The sequence below is a fragment of the Microcaecilia unicolor genome, chromosome 3 (assembly GCF_901765095.1).
Source record: "Microcaecilia unicolor chromosome 3, aMicUni1.1, whole genome shotgun sequence".
NCBI lineage: Eukaryota > Metazoa > Chordata > Amphibia > Gymnophiona > Siphonopidae > Microcaecilia > Microcaecilia unicolor.
In genome coordinates this window covers 116,168,825-116,180,871 of record NC_044033.1, presented here as the reverse complement: position 1 = coordinate 116,180,871, position 12,047 = coordinate 116,168,825, and the positions used below count along the sequence as shown (strand labels likewise).

At 41.2% G+C, this 12,047-nt stretch overlaps 1 protein-coding gene across 3 annotated transcripts in view; it reads right to left on the bottom strand.

Annotated features, from left to right (window-relative positions):
• Positions 1–12,047, bottom strand: part of PLCB1 (phospholipase C beta 1) — a 1,287,346-nt gene that overhangs the window by 1,023,887 nt on the left and 251,412 nt on the right. The gene's annotated exons all lie outside the window — the stretch shown is intronic.

Here is a 12,047-nt window from a genome sequence, read left to right as displayed (position 1 = left end):
TCACTTAGGTCCTCTAGGACCAATCGTTTAGTTGGGCCCACAACAGCACATGTACATCTAGCATAGTAGCATAGTAAATGACAGCAGATAAAGACCTCAACGGTCCATCTAGTCTGCCCAACAGTCACATTCATTATCAATTCATGATTAAACCAACAATGAATTTTATATTCAATACTTGATCATTGTCTTTCTTTGGCATCCTGACATTACGCCTAAGTCTACTACCCCACTACCTCAATTCACGTCCTTACACCTCGTGACATAGAATTCTGTTGTGTGCCCCGACATTCTGGAACAACCTTCTTCCAGACCTGAGATCCATTACTTCTCAGGTGAAATTTAGGATTGCATCGAAGACCTGTTTTAGACAGGCCTTCAAATCTTTCCTTAGATGAAGGTCAATTCCTTGACCCTCTTTTAGTTTTCTTCACTTTCTTGCATTCTCCGCCCTTCCTATCCTATTGTGTTCTGTTATTTATGTTTTGATTTTATCATACTTTTATAGGTTATTTTATGTTGTGCTATACTCTACCCCTCCCTCATGCCTACTTTTATGTTTTGTATGTGGTTTATGTGCAGTTGATTTAAGTTTTATTGTAAACTGCCTTGATATCCTTGGATTTTTGACAGTATAACAAATGTCCAAATAAATAAATAAATGCCTAATGCAGCTTAAAATAGTGTACCATGGGACGTGCTCAGGCATCTTGTGGTAACTGCCAAATCAGGGTGCACTAACTGCATGCTTAAAATTATTATTATTATTTTTTAGAGTGGGAATGTCTTGGGGGAGGGGGTCAAGAGTAGGCATTCCTGCACTAATCAGTTAGTGCAGCTACGTTACCATGTGCTAACTGTTGGTGTATGACTACTCTGTGAGCTCTTACCACCTACAAAATGGGTACCCTAAGGGCTTACATCAATGGTTCCCAAACCTGGTCCTGGAGGCACTCCAGTCAGTCAGGTTTTCCTGATATCCACAATGAATATACATGCTTTAGTGTCTAATTGCCAAAAGGGAGTGCATGTGGGCAGAGCATGGGCAGTTCACACAATTAGGCACCACACTTATAGAATACTGTAAATTGTGCATCTAGGTGCTGACATTTAAGCGCTAATATTTACACCTGCCTTTTAAGTGGTGTAAACGTTGACACCCAAATGCCAACTTAGGCTCTATTCTGTAACAGATGCTATTATAGAATCCTACTTTAGTGCATGGAATTTGGGTATCTAATTTTTAGCACCCTTTATAGAACTGCCTCCATAGTGACTGCCGATAATCTGAATATTGGGTCTATAAGATTTTAGGTGGGACTAGAATATGAACAGAGGGTGGCATGATGCATCACTGCAAAGAGGTAGACATGTATGGTAGCAAGTCTCTGGGAGGAGGGTTTTGGGGCTGGAAGGGAAAGGGGGGTGAAAATGGGAAAAGTGTGCAAGAGAAAAGTGAAAGGGTATATAACTTGTGTTAAACCATGCTATTCGTTCAGAGGAGTTGAGTAGAGGTGGAATTCAGTTTTGCTATCATCTACCTCTCGCTGCCTCGTGAAGATGGAAAGTGTATTGGAATATATAAGTAGTGAGACAAAATGGCGTGCACTAGGATAGATGCTATGTATTTATGAGGATACAAGTCATGTTGATGTTACTATTCTGCATATTTCTTGCCAATAAAAATTATTAACAAAAAAAACATACAGGGCTGCAAGGTGGGAAGTATGAAGTCAGAAACTAGTGATGAAGAAAGGCACAAAAAAAACCCCAGTTTGTCTAATGAATAGAAGTCACAAGAAGGGATGTGTGGACAGCATGACACACTGTAGGATAGAGATAAGATCATCCTGAACTTGTATTGAAATGCAAATAAGAAGGCAATTCAGTTACATGTGAAGTGGGGATATGTATTTATAGTAGCAAAGGAAGATGATAATTGATATCACAGAATTTTGAAGAGACTGTAGTGGAGATAGACCTTTCAGTGGAGTCCTGTGTGAAGCAAGTTGCAGAAGTCTAAATGGGAGGTAAGCGAGTAGGTAAAGGTTGTGATGGTGTGTTCAGAAAAGAAGGGGTGAACTTTTTTGAGGCTACAGGTTAAATCACATTTTTTAATGGAAATGGGCAGATTAAATGTTCTGGTCAATCATTTCAAATTCATGAACCCCCCAAGGGTAAGGAATGTATGATTCAGTTTGATTTCAGATCTAATGTGGAATTGAGGTTCATGGATCAAATCCTATTAGGTAAAAAATACTTTTGACTATATTCAAGAGACAAGTCCATTTAACAGAGAAACAGAAGTCAAAGATAAAATTGGGATCCACCCTTCACACATTATAAGAAGTAAAAAGAAAAGAAAAGAGAGAGAGAGAGTTAATGGGTGGATAACAAATTTGTTACCAGAGTTTTTTCAGGACTAAGGTTACCCACAATTAACTTCTTCCATGCAATATGTCTAATTTATCTAGGCTTTTTATTTTTTAGCTATTCTTTTTATAATGAAAGCTATAATAAATCCAGATCTAATCATTGAGAGAGAGAACAGAAATGATGTAAAAAATGAAGTATAAACATTGCAAGGAACATAAGTACATAAGTAATGCCATACTGGGAAAAGACCAAGGGTCCATCGAGCCCAGCATCTTCTCCACGACAGTGGCCAATCCAGGCCAAGGGCACCTGGCAAGCTTCCCAAACGTACAAACATTCTATACATGTTATTCCTGGGATTTTGGATTTTTCCAAGTCCGTTTAGTAGCGGTTTATGGACTTGTCCTTTAGGAAACCGTCCAACCCCTTTTTCGAAGGCATTATTGGATGGATAGCACGGACTGGGAGTTGGGAGGACATCATTCCCTCATCACTGATAGTGCCAAAATGACAGATGTAGCCCTTTATCAGTGGGATCACCAGTATTTCTCTAATCATTGTTTTGGTATGGTAAATATAAAAACAGATTGGGGACATGGGGCAGATTTATCAAAAGATGACTCAGCAAATATCACAAAATCTTTAGTAAAAACTGAACATAAGAAAACCCTCCTCTTAAACAACCTAAAAGGCTCATTCACAGACTTTCTAAAGACCCACTTTTCAATCGAGAACAATCACCATCATCAGTGTGATGTTGCTGCAGCATTTTTGATGTTGATGACTACAGGGTTGTCTCACCATTGGGGTTAAAGGTCACACCTTGTCGGAGTATCCCATGAACATGGTGCAGTTGACAACAATCACTGCACAAAAATTGCCTTTTTAGATATTTGGCCTTCAGGTAATACAATGGTCCCTAACAACAGTGCCAGCCACTAATGCTGTACTATTCTCGCTGGATCAGCACCAGCTGGTGAGCACAATGCAGTCCTGATTTCTCAAGGGATTTCCTCTATATTTCATGATCGGAGAAGTCTTCAATACATCAAGGAAGAAAACAATAATCAAGGGTCACAAGGTAAGAGTCAGTTTTAGCACTCCAAACAAGGTGCCTTAGGACTGAAATACCTTAGTAGGAAGGATAAACAGGTTACAGTATATTTTGTAGCACAATGCCATGACATGAACAATATTACCCATATCATTAGTATTACTACAAGATGAATTGAATAAGATAAGAACATACTGTCTGACATTCAGCTGGCGGCAGACAGTAGGGTTTTTTTATCTGCTTCCAGCTTTAACACCAGAAGTTCAAATCCGGGCCCTATGAGGCTAGTGTTTGACCAGTTAAGTTAATATTCAGACTTAACCAGTCATGGTTAGTGCATAAAGATAGGACAGCTATTTATGCAATACTGTTTATGTGCTAAACCTGGCTGGTTAGGTCTGAATATTGGGAGCTACCTGGACTTTGCTCCTGGAATGCCCCCAACATAGCCATCTTTGTTCGGTGCTTACTGATCACTTTCAGCGAAGATGACTGGTTAAGTGTTTCTGAAAATGTCCGGATTGCCATGACCAACTGAGTTAACTGGTTGGCAGTCGTTTCCAGCTGGTTAACTCGCTTTGAATATCAGCCAGAGTAAGTGTAACATTTTTCAGCAACAATTCCATAATACTGTAGCAGGAGTGTCATCACCGGTACTTGACTAGAAAAATGGACTAAAATCTAAGGGCTAATATCAGTATGTTTTTTTAATATTTATGTATGCTTTGATTGTGGCCCACCTAGATCTGCAGATAGACCAGGTAATAAATATTTTTTAAATAAAGAAATTCTGAAAGGTATTCAAAGATAGTTATATTGGTAGCTGTATCTGGTATCCGAATACTTAGCACTTACTGGACCCATTCAGTGATTTTCAGCAGCATTATCCAGAGCAAAATCTAAGGCAAAGCCAGAAGATGTCCAAGTACTTCCAATATTCAGTTTCGCTACCTGGATAATGATCAGGCCAAGTTAGGACAGCAGAATAGCCGGGTACCAGCTCTGATTAATGCTGGTACCAGGATAACTTCTGGCAGCTCCCTTACAGCTAGATATTCCACGCCAGTATCTGGATGTAAGAATTTGATCCTTATGCAAAAAAGGACTTTTGTATATGACAAAAATGTTAAACACCACAAAATCCATAATATGGGGTCCTTTTATGAAGGTGCGTTAAAAGTTGGCTGGCAGTAGCCGTAGTGCATGGTTTTTCCATGCGCTCCAGTCACCTCTTATTGCGGCTGGAAAAAAAGCTGTTTTTTCATTTATGGCAATAATGGCCAGCCACTAATTTCCAAATTAGCACCTGGCCACTTACCGCATAAGCCCTTAGAACCTATTATTTAGAAGACAGTAAAAGCTCATGGGCAAACCCAGTGGTAATCAGGCAGTGTGTGCCAATGTGGCCACGCTGCCAATTACTGCCGAGAATGTGCCCCGTGCTAGAAAATAGAAAATTATTTTCTCCCACGAGAAATGGCACGTGCCAAAATCAGAACTACCACTAGGCACCTGGGAGTGCTTGGTGGTAGTGCTGTTTTGGCGTGCCCTACTGCACCTTCATAAAAGGGCCCCTAAGTCAAGACCAAAGTCTACTGATGAACCCACCATCCTGTCTCTGACAGTGGCCAGTTCAGGTCACAAGTACTGTGCAGATTCCAGATGCTGTTACAGAAAAGGATCTCATTGAGGAATATTGGAGCACCTAAAAGAGGGTACCCACTTACACAGAACGAGGTTAAAAAAAAAAGTAACCCCCTAGAGTTTTTTTTGCTGTTTTCTTAGCAACTGCTTGGAATTTCAAAGTGACAATTTACAGCTTTGTTTGCTGTTGCAATCTATGTTTATGTGCCAAGTGGAATGAGATTATCTTTAAACATGGTGAAGTTACAGACTTTTTAGTGTGACTACCCAGTGATTTTTGCACATTCAAAAATGTTTACACTGTATAACTACTATAATTTGAAAAAGAAAAACAAAAAAACAAGGGGTACCAGCTTACTGCTAATGAAGACACAGTGACAGACTTTTGTTTGGAGAGCAATGTTCAAGACCTATCATAAGCTTCACCCAAAGCCACAAACATCGTCAAACTCAAGGAAGCATAGCAGATGATCTGGGATAGCCTGCCACAGGGACCGATCAACAAGGCTGTTAAGAACTTCCCAAAGCGACTGAAGGCCTGTGTTAAAGCTGGGGGTGGACACTTTGATTATTCACAGTGATTGCAAAATTCACACAAATTGTATTGTTTGAATTACATTACTTTACTGTGTTTTAGTGTGAACATTTTTAATGCGCAAAAATTGCTAGGTAGTAACGCTAAAATGTCAGTAATATCAACATAGCTTATGATAATTACATGTTGTTTAATAGTAATATGTAAGTATGATGACTACATAAAATTTCTTGTTGAAATCCAAAGCAATTCCTGAGAAAATGGCAAAAAACTCTAGAGGGGGTACTTTTTTTTTTGCTTCATCCTGTAGAATTGCACCGAATATGTCCCAGAAGAACGGAAGTGAGAGATGATCATCAAGTTACCAAAGAAGGGCACTATCACAAAGGGTGACAACCAGAGAAGCATGATACTTTTGTTGGTCCTTGGTAATGTTTTCTGCACTGTGCCACTTAAGTGGTTGCAATGTGCTGTTGATCGAATCCTGTGAGAACAGCAAGCAAATTTTCACATTGGACAATCATCCATTGACCAAATATTTTCACTGCGGAATATCACTGAACAAAGCTTCAAGTTTCAAATTTCATCAACTTCAAAGAGGCATTTGATAGTCTGCACAGGGAAACCACCTGGAGCATTGCAAGAATATATGGTATCTTCCAATGGTATATCAACTTATTCAAGAACATTTATCTGAACTCTATTTGCTGTGCAAAGGCAGACATTGGCACCACAGACTTCAATAACGTCACTGGTTTATCAGAAGACTGTGTACTTTCACAACTCTTATTTCTTCTAGCTATAGTATTTGCCAAAGGGAACCCAATGAAATAGCCAAATGTTGGGATTCAGTGGAATGATCAGAACTGACTCATGGATTTTGATTTTATTGATACCAACACTGCATGAGAAACAAGAGAGCCTACAAGAACTAACCAGTAGCTTGAAAAAATCTACAGGGAAGACTGGACTGAGAATTGAAAAGACTGAGATCTTGCAAATTGATGGTCAAGCCTGTACACAAATAATCATCAACTAGCAACCTGTCAAAGACGTGGACAACTTCACCTAACTTGATAGCCTTATCTACAGTGATGGCATTGTCAAGACATATGTCAATCATAGGCTTGGCAAGGTGGTATTAGAATTTTAGTAGATGCATCAAATGTTTATTTATTTGAGTTACGTATAGCACACATATCTGAACACTATCGCCCAAATTCTATAAGTTGCTAAAAATTGAACGTGCAAATTTGCACATGCAATTTAGTTGAATAACGAGCCAATTAAAACTGATAATTGAGATTTTAACAAGCAATTATTGGTGCTAATTGGATTTAATTAAAATTTATGCACCTAAATTTAGGCATGGGATCTGCAAGTAAATTTTACATGTCCAAGAAGGTGGCCCACTGGCCATGGGAGGACCCTGGGTAGATCAGGGACATTCCTTTAATTTATACTTTGTTATAGAATAAGGGGGATCTGTGCCTAATTTAGGTGAAGGGATTTACAAAGTTTCATTGGTGTAAATAGTCACACCTAAATGTAGTCACAGTTCCTGCTGCTAAGCGCTTATCTATAAACAGTGCCAAGCTTTAAGCACCATTTTTCGGCACCGATTTTTTATGTGCCATTTATAAAATTTAGTCCTATGCGGGTTATAAACCACATACATAATTAACACACAAGTGGACATTATAAAAACAACTTAAAATATCAAATACATCTCCTGATCACCCACTGTACCATCAAAACATTATATGCAGTGGTGTGCTGGAGCGGGCTCTCACAGGCTCGCAAGATCCGTTTGTTAAGTTTTTAAGAATTTTGGGAGCCGGTTGTTAAAGTAGGCATCCCCATGGCTACTTTAACAACTGACTCCCAAAATGTGGGCTTGGGCCCCCTCCTGAATTCTCTTTACTTTGCTGGCAGTGATGCTGGCCCCACTAGCCAAGTAAACAGACTGCTGCTGCTCCCTGCCCCTTGTTTCTGACTCTGAGCATCAGGCTGGGACTTTTCATGTAAGCGCAAGAAGGTTCCATCATGCTGCTCAGAGCCAGAAACAAGCAGCAGAGAAAGTGGCAGTCCATTTATTGGCTGGTGGGGCTCGGCAAAGGTATGCCTAGCGTGCCCGCACTAGGGAGGGGAGAGAGAGGCATGTATTCCCCCCCCCCCCCCCCAAAAAAAAAAAAAATTCAGGGCCAGCTATGCCCGGAGAGAGAGCCTGTTGTTAAAAATTTACCAGCACACCCCTGATTATATGTACTATCATCACTAAGTAATCAGTGTCCATTCCAAATAATATCCAGTTGTTTCCTGCATTACTTTACCTCTTAAAGGCACAGTCTTTCTAAATAAGCTACTAAAGAAATGTGTTTTCAATTTTCTCCTTAACAAGGCTGTGTTATTTAATACTAGCCGTTAAGCCCGTAAAAATGGGCAAGTATTGCAGCCCTCCTCTCTCCCCTGGCCTCACCCCGTCCACCGATCCTCCCCCACATATCCCACGACCCTCCTTTTTCCCTTGCCCTCCCCTCCTCCTCCCATGTGCAACAACCCTCTTCTGTGCCCTGCTCTTACCCCAAGTCCAGCAACCATGGCCTCTCCCCCCTGCCCTCCCCCCATGTCCAGCTACCCTCATCACCGCCGCTCCCTCCGCCCTCCGTGCCAGGCCCCCTGCACTGACCTGACAGCGCCTCTCACCTCTGTGTGAAAGCGCTGCAGGCAGCAGCAGATCGCTCTGCTGCTGCCTGCAGCGCTTCCACACGGAGGTGAGAGGCGCTGTCAGGTCAGTGCAGGGGGCCCGATACGGAGGGGGGCTAGAGCGGTGGCGGGGATGGGGGGGAGGGTGGAGGTTGTTTCTTGCGATGTTCCTTTCCAGGCGGCAGCGGCAGCATCCGATAATTCAACTCCGTTTCCCTCTCTGTTCCACCCTCTGACGTCATGACGTCTTGAAGTAAGAGCGGGACAGAGAGGGAAGTCTGTACTGCGCATTTGCAAGTGAGTACGGTCACTTGCCGTTTATATGTTTGATAGGCAACAGCAATCAATAGTACTATAAAGCAATTTATTTATTGTCCTGCCAACTGCAATCTATTCAATAACAAAAAAGTGGGAAAAAACTACTCCTACAGGTCAAACTGAAGAAATAAAAAAGGAGTAAAACCCATGTGGCAGCTCACAAAAGTACAATATTTTTTGCAAGACTGTATGGTCACTTTTTACCACGGCTTTGTAAAATGACCCGTACGTTTTTATATGTTTTGCCTCCAATGAAAACTTGCCTTCCTTATCAGCGCTTTCCATTTGATTTGCCATTCCTTATGCTTTTTCTTATTGTTTTCAGTCGGATCCCTTTTCCATTTCCTGAAGGATTATCTTTTAGCTCCAGCAGCTTCCTTCACCTCACTGTTTAACCATGCCAGCTGTCGTTTGGCCTTCCTTCCTACTTTTTTTATTATATAGAATATAACTGGCCTGGGCTTCCAGGATGGTATTTTTGAACAGCATCCAGGCCTGGTGTAAAATGTTGACCTTCATAGCTGCTCCTCTAAGTTTTTTGTTTCACCATTCTTTTCATTTTATCATAGTCTCCTTTTTGAAAGTTAAATGCTAACGTATTGGATTTCCTGTGTGTACTTACTCCAGAACCGATATCAAATCTGATCATATTATAATCACTATTATCAAGCGGCCCCTGCACCATAACCTCCTGCACCAAATAATGTGCTCCACTAAGGACTTGGTCTAGAATTTTTCCTCCTCTTTTTGGCTCCTGTACCAGCTACTTCATAAAGCAGTTCTTGACTTCATCAAAAAATTTTACCTCCCTAGCATGCCCTGATGTTACATTTACCCAGTCAATATCAGAATAATTGAAATCACCCTTTATTATTGTTTGCCCAGTTTGTTAGACTTCCTAATTTCTGATAACATTTTTACATCCGTGTGTTCATCCTGGCTAGGTGGATGGTAGTACACTACTACTACTTAACATTTCTAAAGCGCTACTAGGGTTACGCAGCACTGTACAATTTAACATAGAGGGACAGTCCCTGCTCAAAGAGCTTACAATCTAAAAGACAAGTACACTCCTATCACTATCCTTTTCCCCTTTACACATGGAACTTCAATCCATAGGGATTCCAAGATGTGTTTTGTGTCCTGCAAAATTTTCAATCTATTTGATTCAAGGCCCTCCTTCATATACAATGCTACCCCTCCACCAATTCCATCCACCTTATCACTACGATATAATTTGTACCCTGGTATGACAGTGTCCCACTGGTTATTCTCCTTCCACCAGGTCTCAGAGATGCCTAAAATATCTATTTTTTCTTTCATTTAGTGCAATATATTCTAACTCTCCCTCTTATTTCTTAGGCTTCTGGCATTTGCATTTCTGCTCATTTTTATTTGTTAATGCCACACAGCAGTGTGGGATATGGGGTATCCCTACTTTTACCTGTCACTTTTACCTCATTATTGATTAATTCTGACAACTATTTTGTCTTCTTTTACCCACTTTTAATGCATTGGAATATATTTTATCTAGGCTTCCAAAATGGTATGTTTGAATAGTGTTCACACATCATCAGAGTGGAGTGGCCTAGTGGTTAGGGTGGTGGACTTTGGTCCTGGGGAACTAAGGAACTGAGTTTGATTCCCACAGGCAACTCCTTGTGACTCTGGGCAAGTCACTTAACCCTCCATTGTCCCACGTAAGCCACATTGAGCCTGCCATGAGTGGGAAAGCGAGGGGTACAAATGTAACAAAAATAAATGCAAACTTTTGACCCTGGCAACTGCTCTTTCTAGTTTTTCCTAATTTCTACCTTCACACAACCCACTCATGAGATAGTAGCACAAATATTAGGAAAATTCTCTTCCACCCACTGTATGTTAGATACATGTCCCAATCATATAACAAAACTCGCTCCAAATTGATTCATAGATCACCTCACCTCTCATCTGACCTACATGTTCCAAGAAGGTCATTTCCCTCAGAAAAAAAGTAATATACTGCTTAAACCAATCCCAAAAGACACCAAGAAAAACATCAATGACACCTCAAACTACAGGCTTGTGGTATCCATACATCTAACAACCAAAATTATGCAAGGCATAGCTGCCAACCAGCTAACTGACTACATCAACAAATTCCATACTACATGAATTTCAGTCAGGCTTTAGACCCCACCACAGCACCAAAACAGTACTAATCAAACTATTAGCGACCTTCAAAAAAGAAATATCAAATGGAAGAAACACTCTCGTACTACAGTTCGACATGTCAAGTGCATTTGACATGATTGACCATCAAATCCTCAAAAGAATCCTAGACAAAATTGGAATAGGAGGGAAAGTGCTCAAATGGATACTAGGATTCCTAAACACCAGATACATGTTCATGTCAAATGAATGCACTCCCTTCTATGTTACAGACTGCAAAAATTCACTGTGGTAAACGCTCATCTGATCTGTCCTGGGGTTTCTCCAATTTCTGTGCTTCAGGGAACACCCTTGAGAAATTAATTTTACAGGAATTTGTGTATTTGTCTGTATCACTGACTCTGTAGAGCAGAGCTTCCTAAACTGTGGGTCCAGACCCCAAATCAGTGGCATAGCCAAGGGTGGGCTTGGGTGGGCCCAGGCCCACCCACTTTGGGCTTAGGCCCACCCAGTAGCAGCACATCTATGATGTGGCTGGCAGGGATCCCCGAGCCCCACCAGCTGAAAACTCCCAACAACTGTCCCTCCTGCATACCTTGTAAATAACACATCTTCCTTGCAGAGAGCAGAGACTGATACATGCTGCTCGCACCGGCCCCAAAGCCTTCTCTGTGATGTATTCCCGCCTATGCAGAAACAGGAAGTTGCATCAGAGGGAAGGCTGTGGGGCCAACATGCAGTGTGTATTAGTTGCTGTTCGCTGAAGGTGAAAATCTGCTATTTAAAAGGTATGCGGCGGAGGGAGATGTTTGAGAGACCATATGGCATGCAGGCGAGAGAGGGAGAGACCAAATCACTTGTTCAACAGGGCGGAGTTCTTCTGCCCACCCATCTTGAGCCCAGGCCCACCCAAAATTGGGTGTATGGCTACGCCCCTGCCCCAAATGAAGTCACAAAACTCACATTTGGGGTCATGACCTGGGTGGGCTCTCCACATATACATCATTATTCTCCTGCACCTCCTGGAGGTGACACTATTTTATTTGTCATAGACACAAAGAGATTGAAAAGTACTGCAACCCTCCCCCTTCCCCTTATCCTTTACCTTAACTAACAGACATTTCAAACAAAAGTGTAGGGATGCAAAGTAGAACTATTTGCATTAGGGCTCTTGTCTTTTCTGCACCACAGAGTAAACACATATCAGATGACATCCACTTTACTTGAATAAACACTTCTGCGAGAACTGTAAATGAGCAACAT